General features: G+C 34.0%; 1 long non-coding RNA gene across 1 annotated transcript; it reads left to right on the top strand.

Annotated features, from left to right (window-relative positions):
• Nucleotides 1–70: 70 nt before the first annotated feature.
• On the top strand, nucleotides 71–5063 carry LOC116257071 (uncharacterized). The gene is made up of 3 exons (XR_004173316.1): nucleotides 71–160; nucleotides 437–471; nucleotides 4947–5063. It is a non-coding gene; the product is annotated as an uncharacterized LOC116257071 (long non-coding RNA).
• The last annotated feature ends 11238 nt before the right edge of the window (nucleotides 5064–16301 follow it).

Here is a 16301-nt window from a genome sequence, read left to right as displayed (position 1 = left end):
TGTCTCTTGTCTGACTCTCCCTGGTGTTTGGACTGCTGCTGGAGCGCTACCGGCTGCTGCCACCCTAGACACCGTTGGTCCGTCACTGCCGCTGCACCGCTTGGCTTCAGTGTTTGCTGTTTATCGCCTGGCTTCAGTGTTCACTGTTCATCGGTTGAGGGTGATCATCCTATCATTGCTAACCATCTCTGTTTTGACTCTTATATTGTTCTTGTCTGATTTCTCATAGAATCAACTATTTCTCGAATTTGTCACGTAAATTTGCAAACTCCTTTGTTTGCTTACTTATTTTGCATGATTTTGAATGGCCTTTTGAGCCTTCGAGGTGCCAATTTCTGTTTTCTGAAAATAAGGGGAGAAAGCAGCCAGATTTCTTACCTATAGCACATTCGTATCTTCTATGTTCTAACTGTGTTTTCTTTTCATCCATATGAAGTCCAGAAGGAATCAGCTGAAGAGTTCAGCAATATCGTAAGTGTCAAATGGATTCAATTTCTTCTTTCTTTGATTGTTGTTTGCTTTTGAAATGGAATCCATGTTAGTCTCTATGCTATTTATGTGCCTTTTATGTTCTTTGATTGGTATAGAGACTCATGACTCATTCACATAGGCTGAATGCGATCCAACAAGTGAAAAATTTAAACCATCTTTGTTGGACCTGTTTCTTTGACAGAACTTGTTGCTGCCTTCATTCCTTTTCATTTATCTAACAATTTTTCACCATGTTTTTTTTTGTTAGGAAGGAGTCAATGATGTCAAGGAGCCATAGTGACTCATTTAAGGCAGCACAAACCACTACCGTTTACTGTTTAGGCCATTTAGGGAGCACAGAGTACTACTGCCTAAGATGTTGCCAAACCTGATTACGCTCACAAATTTCTATTTTTTGTTTTGAATTAAACATATAATCGGCTGAAATGATTTGAGTTCAATATGTTTAAATCTTATTTTTTATTTTAAATTTCAGATTTTTCGTATTAGCTTATTGAGAAGATGATGAAAAATATTCAAGATTATTTGAAAAAAAAAAGTTATTGATCAAGAGGAAGAAAACCAAAATGCTGGTTGTTCTAGTTTGAAAGCTCTTTATGTTGGTCTTTTGACTCAGATCCTCCACCTTTTAAGTATTCAAAAATTCAAACTACAGAAAACATCTTGAGTGATTCACGGTTGCAACGTCCTATATGAGAGATATCAACAAATGAGAGAGATGAAGTTAGGTGAACATATTTTAATCATGGGTCATATAAGCACAAGCTTTATAGATAACCAGTGTTAGGTCCTTCAAATCATCATTTTAAATTTCAAGTTTCATGGTTTCAAAGATTTTCATGGTTAGAATATTCTCGCAAGACAAATAGTTCATATTGTTTGTTATGTTATCTTTTCAGTATTGTAGCTTCAAATGACAGTCCATTTATTGCTAAGGGATTCAAAGCTAGGAACATGGTAGGTGGTAGGGAGAAAATATGTGCATTTCATAATCATGAAGAGTGAAGACAAAATTCCCCCCATAATGTGAATGTATGAGCATTTAATGACTGAATTCATCAAAGAAACCCATAGATAAAATGATTGAAAAACAAAGTTCAGATTTTATTCACAACAACTGCTTGAGATTGAAGACATCTGTCGACGCAGTTCGTTGGTTAGCATTTCAAGCTTGTGCTTTTAAAGACCAAGATGAAAGTTCAAGTTTATTGAATCAATGTAACTTTATTGAGTTTATTAAAACTTTAGCTAGTTATAATGACAAAGTTGCATAACTTGTTTTAGATAATGCCCCAACAAATGCTAAATATATATCACCAATAGTTCAGAATGAAATTTTACATATTTTTGCAAGTAAAGTGTGAACTAAAATTATAGAAGAAATTGATGATGCTAAATATTGTTTTATTATTTATGAAGCTTGAGATGAGTCCAAGAGAGAGTAAATAGTTGTTGTTCTTAGATTTGTTAATAAACAAGATCAAGTTTAAGAGCGATTTTTAGATATTGTGCATGTAAATGATACTACAACAATTAATTTGAAGAATGTAATTTTTACTTTGTTGTGTCAATATAATCTTAGTATTTTAAATATACAAGGACAAAGATATGATGGTGCTGGTAATATGGGAGGTGAATGAAATGGATTGTAAACATTAATTTTAAATGAATGTCTTTATACATATATGTTTATTGTTTTGGTCATAGATTGTAACTTGCATTTGTTTCAGCTCCAAAAAGAAGTTGTTGGGTTCATAACTTTTTTAAACAATTAACATACATAATTAATATTGTTAGTGCAAGCAGTAAATGTAATGATAGATTACACGAAGCTCAACATATGAAATTGCATTTAGAATTAATATACATGAACTTGAAACAAAAAGATGACTTAATCAAATTGGATCACTACAGCGGTCTGCCCATACTAGATGGGGATCACATTTCTTGTCTCCTTATAGATATTGATAAAAATGTTTGATGCATCATGTTATATATTAGAAAATTTAATAGACAATAGACCAACATATTAAATACATGGTGAAAGTATTAAGTTTACAATATAATCACATCATTTGACTTTGTATTTATTTTGCACTTGATACAAGAATTTTAGGACAGAGAGATACTCTTTGTTAGGCATTGCAAAGGCAAAGACATGACATTTTGAATGCAATGACTATAGTTCATAATTCAAAAGAGTTCATACAATAACTTAGAATGACTGTTGAGATTCATTTGTAGATGTTGTGGGAGCATTTTGTATGACACATGATATCACTATTCCATATATGAATGCTCAATATTTTGTCAAAGGATCACGTTCTCGTCGTAACATAATTTTAGTACAGAGAGACATCATTATCAAGTCGATATTTTTATTGCTACCATTGTTTCTTAGATGGTAGAATTGAATAATAAATTTAATGAAAATTTTAAGAAAATACTTCGTTTGATGTCGACATTCAATCTTAGAAATCAATATGAGTTGTTTAATACATGAGATGCATATACTCTTGCACAGAAGTTTTATCTTGAAGATTTTATGGACTCAGATTTTATATGTTTAAAATATCAGTTGAGACATTATAATAATGATTTTTGTTATCATCCAAGTTTTCAAAATTTAAGTACAATATCAGTATGTCAAACATTGATATATAGTAGAAAAAGTGAATGATCTTCTTATGTATAAAAGTTGCTTAATCTCATTCTAACACTTTCTGTCTCCAATACAACCATAGAAAGGACATTCTCTGCTATAAAATTTATTAAAAAAAGGTTGAGTAACAAAATGAATGATGAATTTTTTGCAGATTATCTGTTTTTGTATATTGAGAAAAAAATTGTTTAACTGTTTGATCCAAATGATATTATTGATGCCTTTTACAAGATAAAAAGTCGTAGAATACAACTACAATAAGTAACGTATTTTGTTGCATCCTTTTTATGTTAATGTTTATTTGAGTCATTATTTAGTTTTAATAATAAATGATGTAGTTTTTATTTACATTTTATTATACAGGTGAATGAATGATTATATGTAACTATTTTCAATAAAAACATAGGCAAAAACTGATTGTGCTATACATAGAAAGAATACAAAATGATTTGTTTTAGGTAAGTAACATTTATCTTTTTGGTTTTGGAGTTTATAGATGTATTGTATGCTAAATTTTGGGTTGTGACTTTTGTATGTCCAGCTTATGCTCACACTTACGTCACTATAATAAAAATAGAGTACTTTATCTGTTTAGGACAGATCACATTTTGTGCTAATGATACAAGTAACTACTAAAATGTGTCGTAGGACAGGTCGCGCTTCAAGTTCATGACATGGGCAATTGTATATGACATATGTTCACTTCTGCTACACTGTAGTTTGCAAATACTATATAATGTGTGAGTCTATATATACATATATATATTGTATATAATACATATTATATTAATATATTATATATGTAATATATTAGTGTTAGTTGGACCATTTTGCCTGTCTCTGCCCTGGCCTTACACTGTTCATCAAAAGAAAATCAAACTTTACCACTATGCCCACTTGCACCACTCGCGTGAGGGAGCAGAGAATGGCATGGCATGTTACACTACTCGCCTAATGCTATGCTTGCTTTCTCTGCTTAGATTATCATAATGCTATGCTTGCTTTCTCTACTTCTATCATCATAGCAAGGCAGGTCGTAGGTCCCAGTCTGCGACATGTTGGGTGAAGGGTGAATCAAACATATTAATAAGTTTATTTTATTCTCATATAATATGATGACCTTCTATCCTTGCATTGCCATGTGTTTGTTTAAAATTTCTTTTGTGAGATGACATTTAAATAAAAGAAAAGGGAATGAGCCCTTTTGTGAGTAACCGCAGCATGAGACTGCCTTGTACCACGTTCTCCATCATTATATACATAAAATAAAAGAAACGAAAAAAAAAAACCAGTTTCCTGAGCAGCTGCATGCATGGGCCTGCCTTGTACCCCGTGCTCTTTTATTTCATTTAGTCCATACATTCATATATGATGATTAATGTTGATCATTTTTTTAATCAGATTGATTTAGTGCATTGTATATTTATATCCATGGGTAATATTAACTGTGGGTTTACGGGTTATATATTAATAATCTTATTTGAGCAATAGGTGTATGGTTGTGTGAGAGTGAATTTTTTTTTTATGCTTACTATTTGGAAACTTGAGTTCTCATTGACTGCAACACTTGGAGGATCTATTCATTTATTTCGGTCCGAACATCTAGATTTGACCAATACATGTATTATATGTCTATCTTGTTGTGATGATCTTATCACATATTTATTTCATATTCTAGATCTGCTAATACATGATTGCATGATGGGATGTGTGTTAATTTTGTCAACATTTAATTAATTTAAATTTTAGTGACCTTGTCAATCCTAAGGAATGACTTTCTTGTTGTCGGTAGCGGTGACGATCTGACTCCTTTGGAAGCTATGCAGTCGGTGGATAGCATGGTGGAGTGACTTGAAGAACAGAGTTGCAAATGTGACCCAGGGATAGATGTACCCGACATTTACAATTGTAGGCACCCCAAATTATTTATTGTTAAAATAACCATTTTACCGCTCTTGATGGAGGAATTTTTGTTGATTTTCTAAAAATATTTTAATTGCATAGGCGAAGGATCATACAGACACAAATTTCATCACCCAAATGTTAAGCAGTTGCAACCAGATCACCCAGCCGGCCAATGGTCGAGAAATGACCATTTTACCCATAATTGCCCTCATTTTAATCAAATTTGATCAAATTTCCATGAAAGGCACTAGAATCTCCAAGAATTATCTTTTACCATTTCAATTATGAAAATTTTCACTTTTGCGAACCACGAAGATCTTCCCCAACCCAGTTTTCAATTCATACTTAGTTGAAATTCGCTCAAAATGGCCGATTTCTATTGCTTTTTAGCAATTTCTTCACACTAGATCATTTGTTGATCTCAAAAACTTTACATTCAAACCCTTTTTCAATGTCAAAAAACTATTTTCAGTGAAACCCGCAATTCTATTGCCAAATTTATATTGTAAACTTCTCATTTCCATATATTTCAACTGAAAGGAGCTTAGCAGATGAGTGATTCACATAATTCTCACTACTGACACATTGTCTGTACCCATGAAGCTCATGTTAAAGTTTTCTTAGGGTCAGGAGAGTATTTTCAATGCTTTTTTCCATTAATTTTTTTTAATTTGAGCTCTAAAGAGTTGTCCTAACACCAAAGTTAATCTCTCTCCAGCATTTTGAGTGTCTCAGCTGAAATTTTCTCAATTTGAGGTTAGTTAACTTATGCTGAGCAAATGACATATTCATCCATGTCAGAATCTATCTTTAGCTCAATTCAGGTTAATTCATCAACAATCTAGTTTATTATTCACTTCCACTCTTTTCTCCAACATATCTAGAGATCTTAGTGACAGGTCAAACTTCTGAGCTGAAATTCTCACAATCCACAATTCGAATTGCTGATTTCTTCGCATCAATGTGATCAGAAACATCTCAATAAAGTATTATCAGCTTTGGCTCGAATAGAGCAGTGTTGGATTATACAATTCATCACTGCCATCGAGCACACCATCTTGTCCAAACTCAAACGTCATCATTTGTGGCTTCAGAACTAATTATGATTAATCCAGGATTCTGACTTTCATTATGAGCACTCCAGCAGATTCAACATCATTTAAAGAGAGTATTAGTGTGTCTATATCCCACAAACAAGGCTAAAATCACTTTTTTCCATTTTACCCTCCGTATTTTAGATTTATAGCTTGGTAAATTTTGAAAATTTCAAATGAGAATCAAGTCATTATTCCATAAAATTTTACGTGAACACATATTTTCACATTGTCTATGATCCTACATAGTTTAATGCCCAACCTAACTTGCAAAGTCTGGTTTCTGCGCCAGGTGTAAAATCATCATTTGGCAAAATGTGCATTATTTTCACGTTTTTGTAAGTTAGGAACCACATAAACCTAACTTAAATAATTCATGCTTCAAGACTGAGCTCAATAAGGTTTATGCAAAACCTAAACCCACCTTTGAGCCCAACCTAGAGTAAATCAACATAGTTTGACCAAAAACTAAACCCAGTTGACCTAAGCTTGTTGGACTGGGTCCAACTTATCCTGGACCTAAACAGGCCTAGGTCAACCTCCTAACATTGAACTTGACCCATTTGAGCCCAAGCTGAGCCCAGGTCCTCCACATGAATCTGAGATCCTGAATTTAAACTCCAAATCTGCAATCTAGATCTATAATATGAATGGTTTCACATCTAAATCTCATATTAGATCCTGAATTTAAACTCCCAATCTGCAATCTAGATCTATAATATGCATGGTTTCAGATCTAAATCTCATATCTGATATCCAAAATCAATTTTTTTGATCCAAAGCTAGATCTAAACCTCTAATCTAAATCCAAAATCCAAATCAATTCTTAGAATTTCGATCAAAATCCAGATCAAACATCAGATCTTCAATCTAGAGCTCTGAAGTGATCCACCTTGATCCAGATCGATCATGGCCATCAATGTTAGGGATGGCTAGGGTTATTCATCATCTTTAAAGAACCCTAAGAGCGCCACCCCCACTCCTATTTTCTTGCTAATTATTTCAAAAATCAATATTATCTCATAAAATGTGGGCCTTTGATTAGATTCTAAATGGATCTCAACAATCCTTGTTTCCATTTTCTAAAATTTTAATTGGTTAGAATTGGATGAAAATAAGCCAAGAGCATTATAAATAGGGGTGAGAGTTGTCCAAGCCTTCATTCCCCTCTTTTTGCATATTTTCCAAGGTGAGTTCTCCCTTTTCTCTCTCATTATATTTAGTTTCTTTTCCTTCTTTTGCTAATATAAGATTCCTCTCTTTTGGCATATTTTCTTAAGTTTTATAAGAGCTTTCCAAAGGTTTGGACATGTACCAGCAATAGAAAAGGAAGAAGAAGAAGAAGAAGAAGAAGAAGAAGAAGAAGAAGGCACGATTTCTCTCTCCTTCCTTCTTTTTTCTCTCTTGTTCTCTTTCTCTCTCTCTTCCTCTCTCTCTTCATTCTATTTTCGTCTATGGATCTCAAGTGGACATCATCCCTCTCTTCCACATCCCTTTGTTCTTCATTAGATTTTTTCTTTATACATAAATCACAATGCACGTACACATGCAGGTAGTTCTTGATTTCCATGCATATGTACTTGTTTTGCTTGATTGAATTTGTGTTTAATAAGATTTATGTGTTTAGATGTTATTTTATTTCTTTGCTATTACTTCTAATATGATTAGTTTATTGATTCATATGGATAATTTCATCACATTTAGGGATTTCCAATAAAATTATAATTTAAGAGATGTTAAATTTTGAGTTTGGTGAAAATCAAACTTGTTGTCGTGAGCCTAATTTTTGCCTATCTTCAACCAACTATATCTCAAAAACCAAAAATCATTTTTGCAATCCATAAAAATACCTGGTTTATGTATGAGTCCAGTGAGTGCTTACCATCTTTTATACATTTTTATTAAGATTTGTCTTCTCAATCATGTCGATTTTGCAAACTAGTTTTTCTGTCTCAAATTTCTGACAAACTAAGTCTTGAACTTTTCTTAGATTAATCAACTTAGTTCTCTCAAACCAGAGATCCAATTAAATTCTATAAGAGCCAAGAGTTCATAGTATTCCACCTAAAATTTTATATGCTTTCATATTTATGTTTCTTTTAATTCAATGTTTTGGTCAGATTTGTTTTATACAACATTTTGCAGAAACTTTGCGGAAAACATTATTTTTGCTCAACTTTGCACATGGATTACTTTTTGTGTAAGTGGTTCAAAATTCTTTAGTTTCTCTGTCATATCATGAGTCCATCTTCAAATTTTCAGCCAAAATAAACTTTTCTGTCTATTCCAAATAGGATCACAAAGTCGTGTGCTTGATCAGTACATTATAGAAAAGATGATTTTTAGTAATTTAGCCACTTCCTCACTTTAATGTTTGAAGTTTTTTTCAGATCTGTAAGTTGTTGTAGATTCTCTGGTATGTAGAAAATCTACAGAACAATTTTCACATCCAGATGAATTTTTTAACCCTACTTTACATATCTTTTAAATTTGTGATTCAAACTATTTTCTTGTTTTCCGATTTTCTGTGGAGAACTGTCTAATAGCCCATTTTTTAAGCCTTTATCTTTTTGTCCTCATAATCTCTTTTGGCAATTTCAAATGTGGTTGGAAGATTAGTATATAGAGAGTAATTATATCAAGTTTCATGATCATTAGACATCATTACATTAACTTTTGCATTCGTGCAACATGAATTGTTAAACTGTTTTGATATTTTCAGGTAATTAGACAAATTGCTGACTCCTTCAGCAAATTGTATTACTATAATCGTGCAACATGAATTGTTAAACACCATGAGCAAATTATATTTCTGTCGCAAATTGGCAAATCAATAATTTTTTGATCTCTGATTACTTTTTGAAATTACAAAGTTCTACTGATTTATTATTATATTGAGATGCTACAGACCAAATTTCAAGTCAATCTTAGTTTAGGTATGTTTTGAGTCATGCAAAAGTTATAGCAGTAAAATTGTTTTCTGCTCCGTTTTCTATAGAAAATCTGTTTTTTGCACCAGATTTCTTGACCAAACTTTTTGTATAAAATAAAATTTTCTGATATATCACCTGGACAGAATTATCTATTATGTGGAGATCTTTCATTCAAAATTTCATGATGATTGGATTCCATTTGCCTATCTTTAAGGACCAACCAAATTAGCTACAAGGAATAAATAGCAATTTTATAGGAACAGTTAGATCTAATCCTTAGTATTAAACCAATATAAAACCATATTCTTCTCTCAATATATTAACCAAGACCTAATATTGAGTCCACAATGATGTACCTAACCTTGAACCTTAGTCAAGATGAATCTATAGACTAGTTAGGTTAAAGCCAAACCATAGTCAGGGTAGACTCAAAACCTAGCCAAATTTGACCCAAAAGCTAATAAGGCTAGACTTGTGAATATTGGATGAATTGGATCTAGATCTTAATGAATTGGATTTCAATATCGAATCTGAGATCAGGCAGGAGATTCAAATTGGATATAACTTGGATCAAATGAATTATATTATTGAACTTAAATGTTATAATAATTAGATTCTAGATTTGGATTCCATATCAAACTTTTGGATTTGGATCTCATGACTATTTAGATCAAGTTGAAATCCTTATTCTAGATTTTAGAATCTAAACCTTGAAAATTGGATCATTATAACACATTTTGGATTTAGATCATGAATTTTGGATTAAAGACCCATTTATGAATTGGATCAACCCTCAGTTAGGATCTGAACTTCATATCCTATTAGAATAACCCTAAATCTAACCCCTATGTCTGCATCAAATAGTAAATGTTTGGATCATTCTTAGTAAAATATTCAGATTTGAATTTTGAATCAAAATATTGTTAGGTTCACATCCCAAACTTAATAAATCAGATCTCAATTATGTAACAAATCTAGTTTTTCATGCATTCATATTAGACCTACCTAAGATTTAACTCTTGCATGGGTCTATGATGATACGAACCATGAACTATGTTACTTGATTCAAGAATTTTCAGTTCATGTTCTCCAATATCTGATTATCCACTTAGATTTCTAAAATCTTTCTATTTTAAAATTCAGGACCTCTTTTGCATTTATGTTTGACAACAATCACACTTTGGGACATTAAACACTTAATATAGTCCTTAGTCTAATTACCCCGGATAAAGGCAACAGGAACAGTAAGATATCATATCGACAAGGTGAGTCCTATCTCTCGTACATTCTCGCAATGAGAATACGAAGGTGAGTAAATATTTTGATCATTTTATGTTCATCCCATATAAACTATCATGACGTGCAAGATTGCAAAATTTTGCATGGTCAACAGAAGTGGCGACCATGATGGAACTCGTCCTCATTTTTTACTTGATTAAGTGTTAATGGTCCAAATGTGATTGCTGTCTTACCTTAGAGCCATTTATGAGTCCACATGTTGCTTGTACATTTTACATGTTTAGAACTTAGAATTGAGAAGGATTTTTCATGTTCACATAAATTCAGATCAAATACCTTTTCTCAATGCAAGAGTTGATTGAAAACAATGTTTGCCCTATCATGATTTTAACCTCCATCTTATCCCCATTGTATTAGAGCCCTTTGTTTTTAGCATGCATGCATATTTCAAACATCCCTTGGCCTATACAAAGTCCCGGTCTACATGCCGTACTACTTTCTTGTTAAGCAACAGCTTTGGGAGGGTTCCACGGCCAGACTAGCCAACTAGAGGTAGGTATTGACAATTTCCTTACTGTGTACTTGCGGCAAGTAGCGTTGTGTATAGTAACGACCCAAGCTGAATGAGAAACCCCAACTTTTAGAACTCAAGGAGAAATTTATGCCACATAGGTTGGATTTTATCCAAGTATGTTGGCATACTATGTTATAAAGTTTTTGATGATTATGAAAAATTTTAGGAAATCCAGTGTAGATATCCAAGCCCATTTTGAAAACGATCATGTTAGAACTGTGTCTCTCGAGAGTGTTGTATTCATATATGTGTTTAACCATGTTTCATGTTTGTTTAATGAATGCATACTTCATGGAATTTATTAAAAACTAGATGTAGTTAACAAAACACCCTATAGTTTACTATGTCAAAAATGTCTAGATTTTTAAAATTCAATTATTTTACCACTTAGGATTTATCTTGACCTATTACGAGCCAAACATGCCCATCATTTGTTATGAATCTCTCTATTGGGTCAGCTGAGGTAGACATGGTGACTTTCAGTCCAGTCTGGCCATCTCAAGATCCTAATCAATTGTCTAACTTGAGCCCCCCCTCCCCCCCAACAAAATTGTCTTTCGTCTTCCAGTCAGCATTTTTCAGACACATCTCCACTGTTATATCGTACACTCCATCCTACGAGGAGACCCAGACACAATGATCATCCCCATAAATGTCCCTCCCACATTATGGTATTCAAAGTGATTGGAGCATTTTCTGACAGCTTATCCTAGATAACTTGATATTTGTGGATTAGAACTGGTCACCCTTCCTCATAAGAAGGAGGAGAATGGACCATTGATTCATGCACTAGTAGAGAGATGAAACCCCTACACATACACATTCTGGTTTCTGTAAGAAGAGATGACACCACTCATAGATGAATTCAATAACATCTTTGGCCTCCTCAATCCGACAGTGACACTAGAGACATAGTGGAAATTTAGATCTTAATCTACAAAAGGGTGGTCAACTACAAAGAACTACTCCAAAGGCTGACTAGATTCAGGACCTGGAATTTGAAGTAAGAGAACCGAAGTCTTCATATCCAACTCATGGACATCCATGCTCACCTAGGAGGCACCACGGAGTAGATGTTGACTTGGCTGAAAACCACTCAGAAGAGGACCTAGAAGGCCTTTTCTGAACTATCAGATTACTCATTTTCACCAATGGGCAGGGCATAATAGACCTTCAAACACTTCAATTATTCAGAATGTGGGGGGCCTACCGGTCCAGGACTTCAGTAGCCATGGCAAGACTTGCCTTTTTATACATGGGACTCACCAGATATGCAGTGACACAGTCGTCAACAATAGAAGGGTGCACTTGGTTCTTACAGGAATGGTTCTATTGGCACATAGTCCAGGATGGGTGACATTTCGGGCCATATAGTGATAACACTCTCTCTTTGCATGCATATCATTAGTTGTTGGATGACATGACTGAGAAGCAACTCGTGTGAGACTTCTATCATGGAGTACATGGCTTGCTTGGTATACTTTCCATGAGCAGTATATAGACATTTTGCTACTGGGACCATTCTTTGTCGTGTCCTGTCACCCAAAGAGGTGCATAGCTCAGTACTCCAGAATACAGTTTCACTTCTTTTGATATCCCAAAAGGAGATCTTACTGTCATCAATCAACATTTGGGGTTTGAAGGTTGGAACCACGTTAGCACCTTGGGAGTAGCAAATTGGTCTATCATTCAAATGAGAAATCTTGTCCATGATCGACTTAGTAGGTTTGGATTGTATATATCATGGTGGAGGAGTGTCACTCGTATTCCTTATTGTTGTTGAGTCTGTTCTTGTACTCCAAACATTTGTTTTTGTACTCCAAACATTTTGAATCAACAAAATTATATTCTTTTGTTCTTATTTATTATGTGTCGTGTGCTTCTTTTGCCATTGTCCTGTCTTTCTTTTCAAACATCAATAATCTACGCATTTGTCGCATCCCTTCATTTTGACCTTCATCCTTTGTATATGCATGCCTTCGTTCATCATTCTCTAATAAAACATGAATCACTATGGCCTCATATCTGTTCACAGAACTGCGGTCATATTCAAATTCAGAATGTTGAATAAAAAGGAGATAATACTAACAATACCAGTAATAGCCCAAGTTCACCAAGCCCACTCATTTGATTTGCCAAGAGATGTTGTTGTGAAGATTGTCTTATCAATTCCTACTAAACAAGTCACAGAGTCACATTGGTTGAGGAATCGAACATCTTTGTGGACCTTGTCATCAATTGTGAATCTCGAGCAGACTTCTACTCGGGTGTAGCTGGATCAGCAAGATAGCAATGCTATTACTCAAACTATCTGCATGATGCTATCCTATTTTGTGAAGGAAAATAAAGACTCATATGTCTTAGAAAACAAAGGATAATTGAATAGATGGTACATGGTTTTCCATGAAGATGACATATAGAGGTTTTGACTTCAGGTCATCATTGACAAGGATTTCAAATCTTACATCAACAGATAGTTATAATTTTGACTAAGAAGAAATATGAAAGAGTTGGAGTTGGATCTCAGAGCCCCCAGATGGTATGGACCGCCACATCTTTGTAGCTGAGAGGTGACATTCTTCAATTATATGTTTTCCCTACACAATCTCATCTTGTGAGGCAGAACACTCAAGCATCAGGTCATTAACTTCAACAATTTTGTCATTATGAAGAAGGTGGTTATCAATGATGTTGATGAAGTCTTTATTGAGGCCATAAAAGTGTCACTGCAATATCATGAGTCTCTAAAGCTAAAGAAATTGTATACAATATAAAACACTTCAGCCAAGTCAAAAATAGTTCTCGTCGAGAATCCAAACGTGAAAAAGCTAATGATCATAAACTATGGAAGGTTAATCTTGCAAAAGCACCAACTTTAGATCAAGAACTTGCAAGAGTTCAAATTCATAGGAAAGTAGTGAGCATCGAAGTGCGAGGCCCTCAACATCGCCTCAGGTGACTATAATGATCAACAAGCTTTATTGGAATAACAATGTTTTCAAAAGGCTACTAAATCTGTTCAACACTTCTCAAGACTTAACTTTGAGATTTTCTTCATTTTATACAAGTTTTTTCCCATCCATCATGGAAAATTCTTTTCTATTGAAACAATTACCACTCTTGATGAGGTTCTTTGTCATCGTTGGTGATGAAAGCTCCTATAAAACCAAAATTAAAGAAATAATGATGAAGGCTCCATGTCTCAGAGGCTATGATATATGCCATGAGTTGATACTTCTATCTGTTGAAAAGAAGAAATGACTATGGAAAAGGCTCTATCTAGTATAATTCATTTAATGTTGTCATTGTTTTTCCTATAGCATTGTTGGGACACTCGAGGTCCTTGGTCTTTTTTTAGAAATCAATAGAGATTGTTTTGCTATGAAAGTTGTGCTCTTTCACTTATGCATTCACTTGAATCGCCACATTACTACTGTTTTTCTAAACAGGTAGTGTTTTTGTAGGGCCAATGTGGCATGCAAATCTCGCCAGTTGATAATGAATCCCACAAAATTGCAAAAGCAACAAAAACCAGCAAAAGCTCATGAGATTCAAGAACATAAAATTTATGAATCAATAGAGGCAGTAAAACCAAAATTAGAACCAGCTGAATTGGTACAACTACAAAAAGAAGATTAGCCACCGACTATGCTCAATGAGCCCACCAAAAAAATAAACATTGGGATGAAGGTAGATCATAAGGTGATTCAAATAGGAGCTATCCTCGTTTTGAAGAGTCAAATTACTTAAGGAATTATAAGTTGCCACTTCTTGGACCTACATAGAAATGCCATGGTTAGATCCAAGGTTGGCGGAACATAAGCTAACTTAGAAACCTGGAAGTAGGCCCACGAAACAAAAACTCAGAAAGCTAGACCCTAGATTCAATGACAAGGTCAAAGAAGGATTAGAAGATTGGCAAGATCAAAGCCATGGTTAGATCTATTGAAAGCAAGATTCATCAGAACCATTGACTATCCATAATGGTTGGCAAAGATTGTGGTAGCACCAAAGAAAAATGGAAAAGTCAAAACATGCATCGACTTCCATGATCTCAACAAAGCTGCTCTAAAAGATGACTATCCATTGCCAAATATCGATCTGTTGATGGACAATACTGTGGGGCACGAGATGTTCTTCTTCATGGATGGTTATTGAGGCTATAACTAGATCAAGCTGGCCAACAAAATCAACCAAAAACATCATTCACAACTCCCTGAGGAACCTTCTGTTACACAATGATGCCATTCGAACTCAAAAATGCATGGGCTATATTTCAGCAAGGAATGGCAACAATCTTTCATGATCAAATGCATAAATTCATGGATGTATATATTGATGACATCCTAGTTAAATCCAAGACTTGAACAAACCATCTTGATGTTCTCAAGCAAGTATTTGACAAATTGATTCAATACCAATTTAAATTAAACCTGCAAAAATGTATATTTGATGTTGAATCACGAAAGCTTCTTAGATATATTGTTAGTAAAAAAAGGATTGAAACAGATCGGACAAAACCTAAAGCAATAGTTGACGTGCCCACCCAAATGATTCTCAAAGAACTAAGAAGCTTACAAAACAGAATTAAAGCAATTCAAAGATTCATTTCAAACTTGGCTCACAGGTGTGGGGCACACTTTCCAATAAACTTTGAAGCACATAAAATAGTACATGTTGAATTTGTTGGTCCTTCAACTCCCAATATTTGGGAAACCACTTCTATTATATTTTTCTATGAATGAGTCAATTTGTGGTAGATTTTTAGCCTAATATGAAGAAGGGTGTAAAATTGAACATGCAAAATATTATCTAAGCATGACCTTCATACAATATGAAACGACGATATTCGTCAGTCAAGAAAACTTGTCTAGCATTGGTTTGGATGTGTCAGGAACTCACCCACTAGCTTATTTCATGCAAATCAAAGTAATCTGTTGATTAAATCCACTCAAATATATTTTGGAACAACCATTTCTTAGTGGTCGAATCGCTAAATAGCCAATACTCATCATGCAATATGATCTAGAATAAATTGCTCAAAAGTCTACAAAAGGGCATGCAATAGTCTACAATCTAACAGATTTTTCACTGACAGAAGAACTCAAGGCAAAGGAAAATTTTTCGGATGAACTTATCTTGCATGTAGAGTCCACACCAGCATGCACCATGTTTTTCGATGGGTCCAAGAATATGGCAGGAATAGGAATAAGAATTCTCCTACTCTTGCCCGAAAAGGAAATGATACCATATTTTCTCAAGCTGAATTTTGTCTACACAAATAACATGACAGAATATGAAGTCCTTATTGAAGGCCTCAAGAAACTACTAAAATTTAATGTCAAAAGAGTTCACATGTACGAAGACTCCCTTGTACAGTAAATCAAGTCAATGAAGAATGG

Source organism: Nymphaea colorata, chromosome 7, assembly GCF_008831285.2.
Source record: "Nymphaea colorata isolate Beijing-Zhang1983 chromosome 7, ASM883128v2, whole genome shotgun sequence".
Lineage (NCBI taxonomy): Eukaryota > Viridiplantae > Streptophyta > Magnoliopsida > Nymphaeales > Nymphaeaceae > Nymphaea > Nymphaea colorata.
Note: the sequence above shows the minus strand (reverse complement) of the source record. Positions and strands in the feature narration are given on the sequence as shown.